This window comes from Lissotriton vulgaris, chromosome 8, assembly GCF_964263255.1.
Source record: "Lissotriton vulgaris chromosome 8, aLisVul1.2, whole genome shotgun sequence".
Lineage (NCBI taxonomy): Eukaryota > Metazoa > Chordata > Amphibia > Caudata > Salamandridae > Lissotriton > Lissotriton vulgaris.
This window is the reverse complement of record NC_141696.1, coordinates 1,532,635,469-1,532,648,478: the sequence shown is the minus strand read 5'-3', so window position 1 is coordinate 1,532,648,478 and position 13,010 is coordinate 1,532,635,469. Positions and strand designations below refer to the sequence as shown.

General features: G+C 44.2%; 5 non-coding genes across 5 annotated transcripts; all 5 read left to right on the top strand.

Annotated features, from left to right (window-relative positions):
• The first annotated feature begins 2,093 nt into the window (after positions 1-2,093).
• On the top strand, positions 2,094-2,166 carry TRNAL-UAA (transfer RNA leucine (anticodon UAA)). The gene has a single exon. It is a non-coding gene; the product is annotated as a tRNA-Leu (tRNA).
• Positions 2,167-3,841: 1,675 nt separating this feature from the next.
• Positions 3,842-3,914, top strand: TRNAY-GUA (transfer RNA tyrosine (anticodon GUA)). Its single transcript has one exon. It is a non-coding gene; the product is annotated as a tRNA-Tyr (tRNA).
• A 1,092-nt stretch (positions 3,915-5,006) lies between these two features.
• On the top strand, positions 5,007-5,079 carry TRNAF-GAA (transfer RNA phenylalanine (anticodon GAA)). Its single transcript has one exon. It is a non-coding gene; the product is annotated as a tRNA-Phe (tRNA).
• A 5,319-nt stretch (positions 5,080-10,398) lies between these two features.
• TRNAF-GAA (transfer RNA phenylalanine (anticodon GAA)) lies at positions 10,399-10,471 on the top strand. Its single transcript has one exon. It is a non-coding gene; the product is annotated as a tRNA-Phe (tRNA).
• Positions 10,472-12,721: 2,250 nt separating this feature from the next.
• Positions 12,722-12,794, top strand: TRNAF-GAA (transfer RNA phenylalanine (anticodon GAA)). Its single transcript has one exon. It is a non-coding gene; the product is annotated as a tRNA-Phe (tRNA).
• Positions 12,795-13,010: the final 216 nt, after the last annotated feature.

Sequence of the window (13,010 nt, the reverse complement as noted above, 5' to 3'; positions counted from 1 at the left end):
CAGGATTGACAATGAATATTTCCTATTTCATGCTTTTTTGTAAAGTAAACTTTTGTCTGCATTACCTTCCACTTCCCCTTGAACACAGATGTCAGTAGTCAGATGACATTGCTTACCTACTCATGCCAAATACGTCTGGGTAATATAGTGCTAGTCCATTCGGAGTTAAAAAAAAAATGACCTAACCTGGATCCCAAAAATATTATTTACCCATTGCACAAGTTAACTGCTGAATGATACAGGACTCCTTAAAACATATCTCTAACATATAAGTTCAAATATCCAGGTCATGCATCCATTTAGTTAAATGGTTCAAATCAAAGTATGAAGACTACAGCTAGCAGCAGGCCGAAATAGCTCAGTTGGGAGAGCGTTAGACTGAAGATCTAAAGGTCCCTGGTTAAATCCTGGGTTTCGGCACTGTTGAGAGGTTCCTTCTTTCTCACTAAGTAAGTCTTGGAATAAGCTGTAGTACTTTTTTCTCTATCAACATTTTTATCAACTGATCTACAAAATGATCAATTCAACATAGACTTTGCTTTCTGTCCTCCTTTTGAACTTTCTTCCACCTATCTTGCCTTCAGGTTTGACTATGAATGTTTCCCATTTCGTCCTTTTTTGTAAAGTAAACTCTTGTCTGCATCACATTCCACTTCCCCTTGAACACAGATGTCAGTAGTCAGATGACATTGCTTACCTACTCATGCCAAATATATCTGGGTAATATAGTGCTAGTCCATTCAGAGTTAAAAAAACAACTACCTAGCCTGGATCCCAAAAATGCTATTTACCCATTGCACCAGTTAACTGCGGAATGATACAGGACTCCTTAAAACATATCTCTACCATATGAGGTTAAAAATCCAGGTCCTGCATCTATTTTGTTAAATGGTTCAAATTAAAGTATGAAGACCCCAGCTATCAGAAGGCCGAAATAGCTCAGTTGGGAGAGTGTTAGACTGAAGATCTAAAGGTCCCTGGTTCTATCCCGGGTTTCGGCACAGTTGAGAGGTTCCTTGCTTCTAACAAAATAGGTCTTGGAATCACCTGTAGTACTTTTTCTCTATCCATCAAATTTTTTCCAACTGATCTACAACACAATCAATTTAACATAGACTTTGCTTTATATCCTCCTTCTAAACTTGCTTCCACCTCTCTTACCTTCAGGTTTGACAATGAATATTTCCCATTTCATGCTTTTTTGTAAAGTAAACTCTTGTCTGCATTACCTTCCACTTCCCCTTGAACACAGATGTCAGTAGTCAGATGACATTGCTTACCTACTCATGCCAAATATATTGGGGTAATATAGTGCTAGTCCATTCAGAGTTAAAAAAACAACTACCTAACCTGGATCCCAAAAATGCTATTTACCTATTGCACCGGTTAATTGCGGAATGATACAGGACTCCTTAAAACATATCTCTACCATATGAGGTTAAAAATCCAGGTCCTGCATTTATTTTGTTAAATGGTTTAAATTAAAGTATGAAGACCACAGCTATAAGCAGGCAGAAATAGCTAAGTTGGGAGAGCGTTAGACTGAAGATCTAAAGGTCCCTGGTTCAATCCCGGGTTTCGGCACAGTTGAGAGGTTCCTTGCTTCTAACAAAATAGGTCTTGGAATCAGCTGTAGTACTTTTTTCTCTATCAACATTTTTATCAACTGATCTACAAAATGACCAATTCAACATAGACTTTGCTTTCTGTCCTCCTTTTAAACTTTCTTCCACCTATCTTGCCTTCAGGTTTGACTATGAATGTTTCCCATTTCGTCCTTTTTTGTAAAGTAAACTCTTGTCTGCATCACATTCCACTTCCCCTTGAACACAGATGTCAGTAGTCAGATGACATTGCTTACCTACTCATGCCAAATATATCTGGGTAATATAGTGCTAGTCCATTCAGAGTTAAAAAAAACAACTACCTAACCTGGATCTCAAAAATGCTATTTACCCATTGCACCAGTTAACTGGGGAATGATACAGGACTCCTTAAAACATATCTCTACCATATGAGGTTAAAAATCCAGGTCCTGCATCTATTTTGTTAAATGGTTCAAATTAAAGTATGAAGACCACAGATATCAGCAGGCCGAAATAGCCCAGTTGGGAGAGTGTTAGACTTAAGATCTAAAGGTCCCTGGTTAGATCCCGGGTTTCGGCACTGTTGAGAGGTTCTTTGCTTCTAACAAAATAGGTCTTGGAATCAGCTGTAGCCCTTTTTTCTGTATTCATCAAATTTTTTCCAACTGATCTACACCACAATCAATTTAACATAGACTTTGCTTTCTGTCCTCCTTCTAGACTTGCTTCCACCTCTCTTGCCTTCAGGTTTGGCTATGAATGTTTCCCATGTCATGCTTTTTTGTAAAGTAAACTCTGGTCTGCATTACCTTCCACTTCCCCTTGAACACAGATGTCAGTGGTCAGATGACATTGCTTACCTACTCAAGCAAAATACGTCTGGGTAATATAGTGCTAGTCCATTCGGAGTTAAAAAAAAAATGACCTAACCTGGATCCCAAAAATAGTATTTACCCATTGCACCAGTTAACTGCTGAATGATACAGGACTCCTTAAAACATATCTCTAACCTATAAGGTCAAATATCCAGGTCATGCATCTATTTTGTTAAATGGTTCAAATCAAAGTATGAAGACAACAGCTAGCAGGAGGCAGAAATAGCACAGTTGGAAGAGCGTTAGACTGAAGATCTAAAGGTCCCTGGTTCAATCCCGGTTTTAGGCACTGTTGAGAGGTTCCTTGCTTCTCACAAAATAAGTCTTGGAATCAGCTGTAGTACTTTTTTCTCTATCAACATTTTTATCAACTGATCTACAAAATGATCAATTCAACATAGACTTTGCTTTCTGTCCTCCTTTTAAACTTTCTTCCACCTATCTTGCCTTCAGGTTTGACTATGAATGTTTCCCATTTCGTCCTTTTTTGTAAAGTAAACTCTTGTCTGCATCACATTCCACTTCCCCTTGAACACAGATGTCAGTAGTCAGATGACATTGCTTACCTACTCATGCCAAATATATCTGGGTAATATAGTGCTAGTCCATTCAGAGTTAAAAAAACAACTACCTAACCTGGATCCCGAAAATGCTATTTACCCGTTGCACCAGTTAACTGGGGAATGATACAGGACTCCTTAAAACATATCTCTACCATATGAGGTTAAAAATCAAGGTCCTGCATCTATTTTGTTAAATGGTTCAAATTAAAGTATGAAGACCCCAGCTATCAGAAGGCCGAAATAGCTCAGTTGGGAGAGCATTAGACTGAACATCTAAAGGTCCCTGGTCAATCCCGGGTTTCGGCACAGTTGAGAGGTTCCTTGCTTCTAACAAAATAGGTCTTGGAATCAGCTGTAGTACTGTTTCTCTATTCATCAAATTTTTTCCAACTGATCTACAACACAATCAATTTAACATAGGCTTTGCTTTATGTCCTCCTTCTAAACTTGCTTCCACCTCTCTTACCTTCAGGTTTGACAATGAATATTTCCCATTTCATGCTTTTTTGTAAAGTAAACTCTTGTCTGCATTACCTTCCACTTCCCCTTGAACACAGATGTCAGTAGTCAGATGACATTGCTTACCTACTCATGCCAAATATATCTGGGTAATATAGTGCTAGTCCATTCAGAGTTAAAAAAAACAACTACCTAACCTGGATCCCAAAAATGCTATTTACCCATTGCACCAGTTAACTGCAGAATGATACAGGACTCCTTAAAACATATCTCTACCATATGAGGTTAAAAATCCAGGTCCTGCATCTATTTTGTTAAATGGTTTAAATTAAAGTATGAAGACCATAGCTAGAAGCAGGCTGAAATAGCTCAGTTGGGAGAGCGTTAGACTGTAGATCTAAAGGTCCCTGGTTCAATCCTGGGTTTCGGCACAGTTGAGAGGTTCCTTGTTTCTACAAAATAGGTCTTGCAATCAGCTGTAATACTTTTTCTCTATTCATCAAATTTTTTCCAACTGATCTACAACACAATCAATTTAACATAGACTTTGCTTTATGTCCTCCTTCTAAACTTGCTTCCACCTCTCTTACCTTCAGGTTTGACAATTAATATTTCCCATTTCATGCTTTTTTGTAAAGTAAACTCTTGTCTGCATTACCATCCACTGCCCCTTGAACACAGATGTCAGTAGTCAGATGACATTGCTTACCTACTCATGCCAAATACGTCTGGGTAATATATTGCTAGTCCATTCGGAGTTAAAAAAAAAAAAAGACCTAACCTGGATCCCAAAAATATTATTTACCCATTGCACCAGTTAACTGCTGAATGATACAGGACTCCTTAAAACATATCTCTAACATATAAGTTCAAATATCCAGGTCATGCATCCATTTAGTTAAATGGTTCAAATCAAAGTATGAAGACTACAGCTAGCAGCAGGCCGAAATAGCTCAGTTGGTAGAGCGTTAGACTGAAGATCTAAAGGTCCCTGGTTAAATCCTGGGTTTCGGCACTGTTGAGAGGTTCCTTGTTTCTCACAAAGTAAGTCTTGGAATCAGCTGTAGTACTTTTTTCTCTATCAACATTTTTATCAACTGATCTACAAAATGATCAATTCAACATAGACGTTGCTTTCTGTCCTCCTTTTAAACTTTCTTCCACCTATCTTGCCTTCAGGTTTGACTATGAATGTTTCCCATTTCGTCCTTTTTAGTAAAGTAAACTCTTGTCTGCATCACATTCCACTTCCCCTTGAACACAGATGTCAGTAGTCAGTTGACATTGCTTACCTACTCATGCCAAATATATCTGGGTAATATAGTGCTAGTCCATTCAGAGTTAAAAAAACAACTACCTAACCTGGATCCCAAAAATGCTATTTACCCATTGCACCAGTTAACTGCGGAATGATACAGGACTCCTTAAAACATATCTCTACCATATGAGGTTAAAAATCAAGGTCCTGCATCTATTTTGTTAAATGGTTCAAATTAAAGTATGAAGACCCCAGCTATCAGAAGGCCGAAATAGCTCAGTTGGGAGAGCGTTAGACTGAAAATCTAAAGGTCCCTGGTTCAATCCCGGGTTTCGGCACAGTTGGGAGGTTCCTTGCTTCTAACAAAATAGGTCTTGGAATCAGCTGTAGTACTTTTTCTCTATTCATCAAATTTTTTCCAACTGATCTACAACACAATCAATTTAACATAGACTTTGCTTTATGTCCTCCTTCTAAACTTGCTTCCACCTCTCTTACCTTCAGGTTTGACAATGAATATTTCCCATTTCATGCTTTTTTGTAAAGTAAACTCTTGTCTGCATCACATTCCACTTCCCCTTGAACACAGATGTCAGTAGTCAGATGACATTGCTTACCTACTCATGCCAAATATATCTGGGTAATATAGTGCTAGTCCATTCAGAGTTAAAAAAACAACTACCTAACCTGGATCCCAAAAATGCTATTTACCCATTGCACCAGTTAACTTGGGAATGATACAGGACTCCTTAAAACATATCTCTACCATATGAGGTTAAAAATCCAGGTCCTGCATCTATTTTGTTAAATGGTTCAAATGAAAGTATGAAGACCCCAGCTATCAGAAGGTGGAAATAGCTCAGTTGGCAGAGCGTTAGACTGAAGATCTAAAGGTCCCTGGTTCAATCCCGGGTTTCGGCACAGTTGAGAAGTTCCTTGCTTCTAACAAAATAGGTCTTGGAATCAGCTGTAGTACTTTTTCTCTATTCATCAAATTTTTTCCAACTGATCTACAACACTATCAATTTAACATAGACTTTGCTTTATGTCCTCCTTCTAAACTTGCTTCCACCTCTCTTACCTTCAGGTTTGACAATGAATATTTCCCATTTCATGCTTTTTTGTAAAGTAAACTTTTGTCTGCATTACCTTCCACTTCCCCTTGAACACAGATGTCAGTAGTCAGATGACATTGCTTACCTACTCATGCCAAATACGTCTGGGTAATATAGTGCTAGTCCATTCGGAGTTAAAAAAAAAAAATGACCTAACCTGGATCCCAAAAATATTATTTACCCACTTGTGGGACACCCCCGCGCCGCACGGCCACCAGCTGCTGCGTGTGCCCCATTGCCTGCCTCTGCCTCAGCGCCGGCCTCGCTGCCGCCTTGGTCGCTCCCCTTTGGTTTTCGCCGGTTTTTGCCCTAAATTTGTGCTTGTTTTCTTTTTGTGCCGTATGATCGTTTGTTTAGCTGTTTTTCCTCTGTTTTGCCCGCCATTTGTGCCTGTATATTTTGTGCTGTTTTTCTTCCTGTTTTGCCCTCCATTTGTGCCTGCTTAATTGATTGTTACCTCTGTGCCGTGTTTGTCTCCTTCCTGTTTGCCCGCCTACCTCGCCGCCCTCCGCTCTCCCTCCCCGCCGCTGCCATTTGCCCCGCCCCTTTTCTCTTCTGTTCCCTCCCCGCTCCTGCCTCCCAGCTGCTCCGCCCACCCGCGCACTTCGCCTTAAATGGCGTCCGTGCAAACGCGCAGCGGTCACAGGCAGCGGGCGCGCCGATTGTGCGCCGAAGGTGCGCCAAAGGTAAGCCCGTCTGCGCCCGTCCGCGACCGGACCGCGCCCAGCGCCAGGACCCCTGGCCCACGAAGACCCCGACCTATCCGCCTGACGTACTCCGCCGCCACCCTCATCGCACTCAACACCGGCCAACTCCCAGAATGCCATCAAGCCACTCCACAACGTACCCACGGACCTTTCAGCTGCCACGCCTGCAAATTCTCCTGCATCCGGACCTGCCTCGCACCAGCACCCGCCAAGTCGAACACCAGCAGCACCCACCTCAAGTGCATCCTGCTCAACACCCGCTCCGTCCACAGACACACCATCGAACTCTGGAACCTCCTAGACGCCACAGCCCCTGACGTTGCCTTCCTCACGGAGACCTGGATGAACGCCTCTTCAGCTCCCGACATCGCCATCGCTATCCCAGAGCGCTACAAGATCGTCCGGAGGGACCGCAACGCCAACCAGATGGGAGGAGGCATCGCCATCATCCACAAGAACACCATCCGTCTCACGACCAGCACCGACAACACCCTGACCACCGCCGAACACCTGCATTTCCAGATCCACACCAACCCGAACACCACCCTCAGAGGCACCCTGATCTACCGACCCCCTGGACCACGCACACAATTCAGCGAGGACATCGCCGACTTCGTCAGCCCGCTGGCCCTCCCCTCCTCTGACTACATCCTCCTGGGGGACCTCAACTTCCACCTGGAGAACAACAACGACCGCAACACCACCACCCTGCTGGACAACCTCGCCAACCTGGGACTCAAGCAACTGGTGTCCACCCCCACCCATTTCGCCGGACACACACTCGACGCAGTCTTCTCTTCCAGCACAGACATCGACTTCAGCCACGCCACAGAGCTTCAATGGACGGACCACAGCTGCGTCCACTTTACCTTCAAGAGAACGATGACCCACCACCACCAGCAACAGGCCGCCCGCAGAAGCTGGAACAAGATCACAGCTGACCAGCTCGCCACCTCCCTGAGTCAGCACCCTCCTGCCAGCTCAGCGGACCCTAGCCAGGCCGCCGACAACCTCACGAAGTGGATCAGCATCTGCGCGGACGAGCTCGCCCCGCTGAGGACCCCGCCCAGCAGACCCGGCAGCAAGAAAGCCCCGTGGTTCACCGACGAACTCAAGAGCTCCAAGAAGAACTGCCGAGCCCTCGAGAAAGTCTGGAGAAGGGAACCTACACCGAACAACAGAACCTCCTTCAAGCTTGCCACCCGGAAGCACCACCAGCTGATCCGCGCCGCCAAGAAAACAGCATTCAAGGAACGGTTGGACAACAACGCACACAACTGCAAGGAACTCTTCAACATCGTGAAAGAGCTTTCCAACCCCAGCGCAGGAAACAACGACATCACCCCATCGCAAGACCTCTGCAACTCCCTCGCTTCATACTTCCACAACAAGATCGCGGACATACACAACAGCTTCAACAACCAACCAACGCACACCATGACCGAACAATCACCCCCCACCACCACCCTCCACGCCTGGACCCCGATCAGCACCGAAGACACCATCCGCACGATGAACTCCATCTACTCCGGATCACCGACCGACCCCTGCCCTCACCACGTCTTCAACAAGGCTGACGCTGTCATCGCACCCCACCTGCGAGACATCATCAACACATCCTTCGACACCGCCACCTTCCCTGAGAGCTGGAAACACGCCGAACTCAGCGCTCTACTCAAGAAACCAACAGCGGACCCCACCGAACTCAAGAACTACCGCCCCATCTCGCTCCTCCCGTTTCCAGCCAAAGTCATCGAGAAGACCGTCAACAAGCAGATGGCCGCTTCCTCGAGACGAACGGATCCCTCGACCCCTCACAGTCCGGCTTCCGAGCCAATCACAGCACCGAGACCGCCCTCACCGCCGCCACCGATGACATCCGAGCCCTGATGGACAATGGAGAAACAGAGGCCCTCATCCTCCTAGACCTCTCCGCGGCATTCGACACGGTCTGCCACCGCACCCTAGTACAGCGCCTCAGCAACATCGGAATCCAGGACAAGGCACTGGAATGGATCATCTCCTTCCTCGACGGAAGAACACAGAGAGTCCGCCTACCACCGTACAAGTCAGAGGCCTCCGAAGTCATCTGCGGCGTACCCCAAGGATCCTCGCTGAGCCCAACCCTCTTCAACGTCTACATGAGCCCCCTCGCGGCCATCGTACGCAAACACAACCTCAGCATAATCTCCTACGCCGACGACACCCAGCTGATCCTCTCCCTGACCAACGACCCCGCCTCCGCCAGAGCCAACCTGCACGAAGGGATGAAAGAGGTAGCCGAGTGGATGACGACCAGCCGCCTGAAACTGAACTCTGACAAGACGGAGGTCCTCATCCTGGGCTCTTCCCCCTCCGCCTGGGATGACTCCTGGTGGCCTCCCGCCCTGGGCACCGCACCCAAACCGACAGACCATGCACGCAACCTGGGCTTCATCCTGGACTCCTCCTTCTCCATGACCAGGCAAGTCAACAACGTCTCCTCGGCGTGCTTCAACATCCTACGCATGCTACGGAAGATCTTCCGGTGGATCCCCACCGAGACCAGGAAGACCGTCACCCAGGCCCTCGTCACCAGCCGACTGGACTACGGCAACGCCCTCTACGCCGGTACCACCGCCAAGCTCCAGAAGAGACTCCAGCGGATCCAGAACGCCTCAGCCAGACTCATCCTCGACATCCCACGAACCAGCCACATCACCGGACATCTGAGAGACCTTCACTGGCTCCCTGTCAACAAAAGAATCACCTTCCGCCTCCTCACCCACGCACACAAAGCCCTACACGACCAAGGCCCGAGCTACCTCAACAGCCGGATCAACTTCTACGCTCCCAAACGCCACCTCCGATCAGCCAACCACGCCCTCGCCGCCGTCCCCCGCATCCGAAGAGCGACTACAGGAGGAAGGTCCTTCTCCTACCTGGCCGCCAAGACCTGGAACTCCCTCCCGACCGACCTGCGCCTGACCCAAGACCACCTCTCCTTCAGGAAGAAGCTGAAGACCTGGCTGTTCGTGCAGTAGCGGCATCCCCCCCCCCCCCACCCAGCGCCTTGAGACCCTACGGGTATGTAGCGCGCTCTATAAGTGTCACTGATTGATTGATTGATTGATTGACCCATTGCACCAGTTAACTGCTGAATGATACAGGACTCCTTAAAACATATCTCTAACATATAAGTTCAAATATCCAGGTCATGCATCCATTTAGTTAAATGGTTCAAATCAAAGTATGAAGACTACAGCTAGCAGGAGGCCGAAATAGCTCAGTTGGGAGAGCGTTAGACTGAAGATCTAAAGGTCCCTGGTTAAATCCCGGGTTTCGGCACTGTTGAGAGGTTCCTTGTTTCTCACAAAGTAAGTCTTGGAATCAGCTGTAGTACTTTTTTCTCTATCAACATTTTTATCAACTGATCTACAAAATGATCAATTCAACATAGACGTTGCTTTCTGTCCTCCTTTTAAACTTTCTTCCACCTATCTTGCCTTCAGGTTTGACTATGAATGTTTCCCATTTCGTCCTTTTTAGTAAAGTAAACTCTTGTCTGCATCACATTCCACTTCCCCTTGAACACAGATGTCAGTAATCAGATGACATTGCTTACCTACTCATGCCAAATATATCTGGGTAATATAGTGCTAGTCCATTCAGAGTTAAAAAAACAACTACCTAACCTGGATCCCAAAAATGCTATTTACCCATTGCACCAGTTAACTGTGGAATGATACAGGACTCCTTAAAACATATCTCTACCATATGAGGTTAAAAATCAAGGTCCTGCATCTATTTTGTTAAATGGTTCAAATTAAAGTATGAAGACCACAGCTATCAGAAGGCCGAAATAGCTCAGTTGGGAGAGCGTTAGACTGAAGATCTAAAGGTCCCTGGTTCAATTCCGGGTTTCGGCACAGTTGAGAGGTTCCTTGCTTCTAACAAAATAGGTCTTGGAATCAGCGGTAGTACTTTTTCTCTATTCATCAAATTTTTTCCAACTGATCTACAACACAATCAATTTAACATAGACTTTGCTTTATGTCCTCCTTCTAAACTTGCTTCCACCTCTCTTACCTTCAGGTTTGACAATGAATATTTCCCATTTCATGCTTTTTTGTAAAGTAAACTCTTGTCTGCATTACCTTCCACTTCCCATTGAACACAGATGTCAGTAGTCAGATGACATTGCTTACCTACTCATGCCAAATACGTCTGGGTATTATAGTGCTAGTCCATTCGGAGTTAAAAAAAAAATGACCTAACCTGGATCCCAAAAATATTATTTACCCATTGCACCAGTTAACTGCTGAATGATACAGGACTCCTTAAAACATATCTCTAACATATAAGGTCAAATATCCAGGGCATGCATCTATTTAGTTAAATGGTTCAAATGAAAGTATGAAGACTAAAGCTAGCAGCAGGCCGAAATAGCTCATTTGGTAGAGCGTTAGACTGAAGATCTAAAGATCCCTGGTTCAATCCTGGGTTTCGGCACAGTTGAGAGGTTCCTTGCTTCTAACAAAATAGGTCTTGGAATCAGCTGTAGTACTTTTTCTCTATTCATCAAATTTTTTCCAACTGATCTGCAACACAATCAATTTAACATAGACTTTGCTTTATGTCCTCCTTCTAAACTTGCTTCCACCTATCTTACCTTCAGGTTTGACAATGAATATTTCCCATTTCATGCTTTTTTGTAAAGTAAACTCTTGTCTGCATTACCTTCCACTTCCCCTTGAACACAGATGTCAGTAGTCAGATGACATTGCTTACCTACTCATGCCAAATATATCTGGGTAATATAGTGCTAGTCCATTCAGAGTTAAAAAACAACTACCTAACCTGGATCCCAAAAATGCTATTTACCCATTGCACCAGTTAATTGCGGAATGATACAGGACTCCTTAAAACATATCTCTACCATATGAGGTTAAATTTCCAGGTCCTGCATCTATTTTGTTAAATGGTTTAAATTAAAGTATGAAGACCACAGATATTAACAGGCCGAAATAGCTCAGTTGGGATAGCGTTAGACTGAAGATCTAAAGGTCCCGGGTTTCGGCACAGTTGAGAGGTTCCTTGCTTCTAACAAAATAGGTCTTGGAACCAGCTGTAGTACTTTTTTCTCTATCAACATTTTTATCAACTGATCTACAAAATGATCAATTCAACATAGACTTTGCTTTCTGTCCTCCTTTTAAACTTTCTTCCACCTATCTTGCCTTCAGGTTTGACTATGAATGTTTCCCATTTCGTCCTTTTTTGTAAAGTAAACTCTTGTCTGCATCACATTCCACTTCCCCTTGAACACAGATGTCAGTAGTCAGATGACATTGCTTACCTACTCATGCCAAATATATCTGGGTAATATAGTGCTAGTCCATTCAGAGTTAAAAAAACAACTACCTAGCCTGGATCCCAAAAATGCTATTTACCCATTGCACCAGTTAACTGCGGAATGATACAGGACTTCTTAAAACATATCTCTACCATATGAGGTTAAAAATCCAGGTCCTGCATCTATTTTGTTAAATGGTTCAAATTAAAGTATGAAGACGCCAGCTATCAGAAGGCTGAAATAGCTCAGTTGGGAGAGCGTTAGACTGAAGATCTAAAGGTCCCTGGTTCAATCCCGGGTTTCGGCACAGTTGAGAGGTTCCTTGCTTCTAACAAAATAGGTCTTGGAATCAGCTGTAGTACTTTTTCTCTATTCATCGAATTTTTTACAACTGATCTACAACACAATCAATTTAACATAGACTTTTCTTTATGTCCTCCTTCTAAACTTGCTTCCACCTCTCTTACCTTCAGGTTTGACAATGAATATTTCCCATTTCATGCTTTTTTGTAAAGTAAACTCTTGTCTGCATTACCTTCCACTTCGCCTTGAACACAGATGTCAGTAGTCAGATGACATTGCTTACCTACTCATGCCAAATACGTCTCGGTAATATAGTGCTAGTCCATTCGGAGTAAAAAAAAAAAAACAAATGACCTAACCTGGATCCCAAAAATATTATTTACCCATTGCACCAGTTAACTGCTGAATGATACAGGACTCCTTAAAACATATCTCTAACATATAAGGTCAAATATCCAGGTCATGCATCTATTTAGTTAAATGGTTCAAATCAAAGTATGAAGGGTACAGCTAGCAGCAGGCCGAAATAGCTCAGTTGGGAGAGTGTTAGACTGAAGATCTAAAGGTCCCTGGTTCAATCCCAGGTTTCGGCACAGTTGAGAGGTTCCTTGCTTCTAACAACATAGGTCTTGGAATCAGCTGTAGTACTTTTTGTCTATTCATCAAATTTTTTCCAACTGATCTACAACACAATCAATTTAACATAGACTTTACTTTATGTCCTCCTTCTAAACTTGCTTCCACCTATCTTACCTTCAGGTTTGACAATGAATATTTCCCATTTCATGCTTTTTTGTAAAGTAAACTCT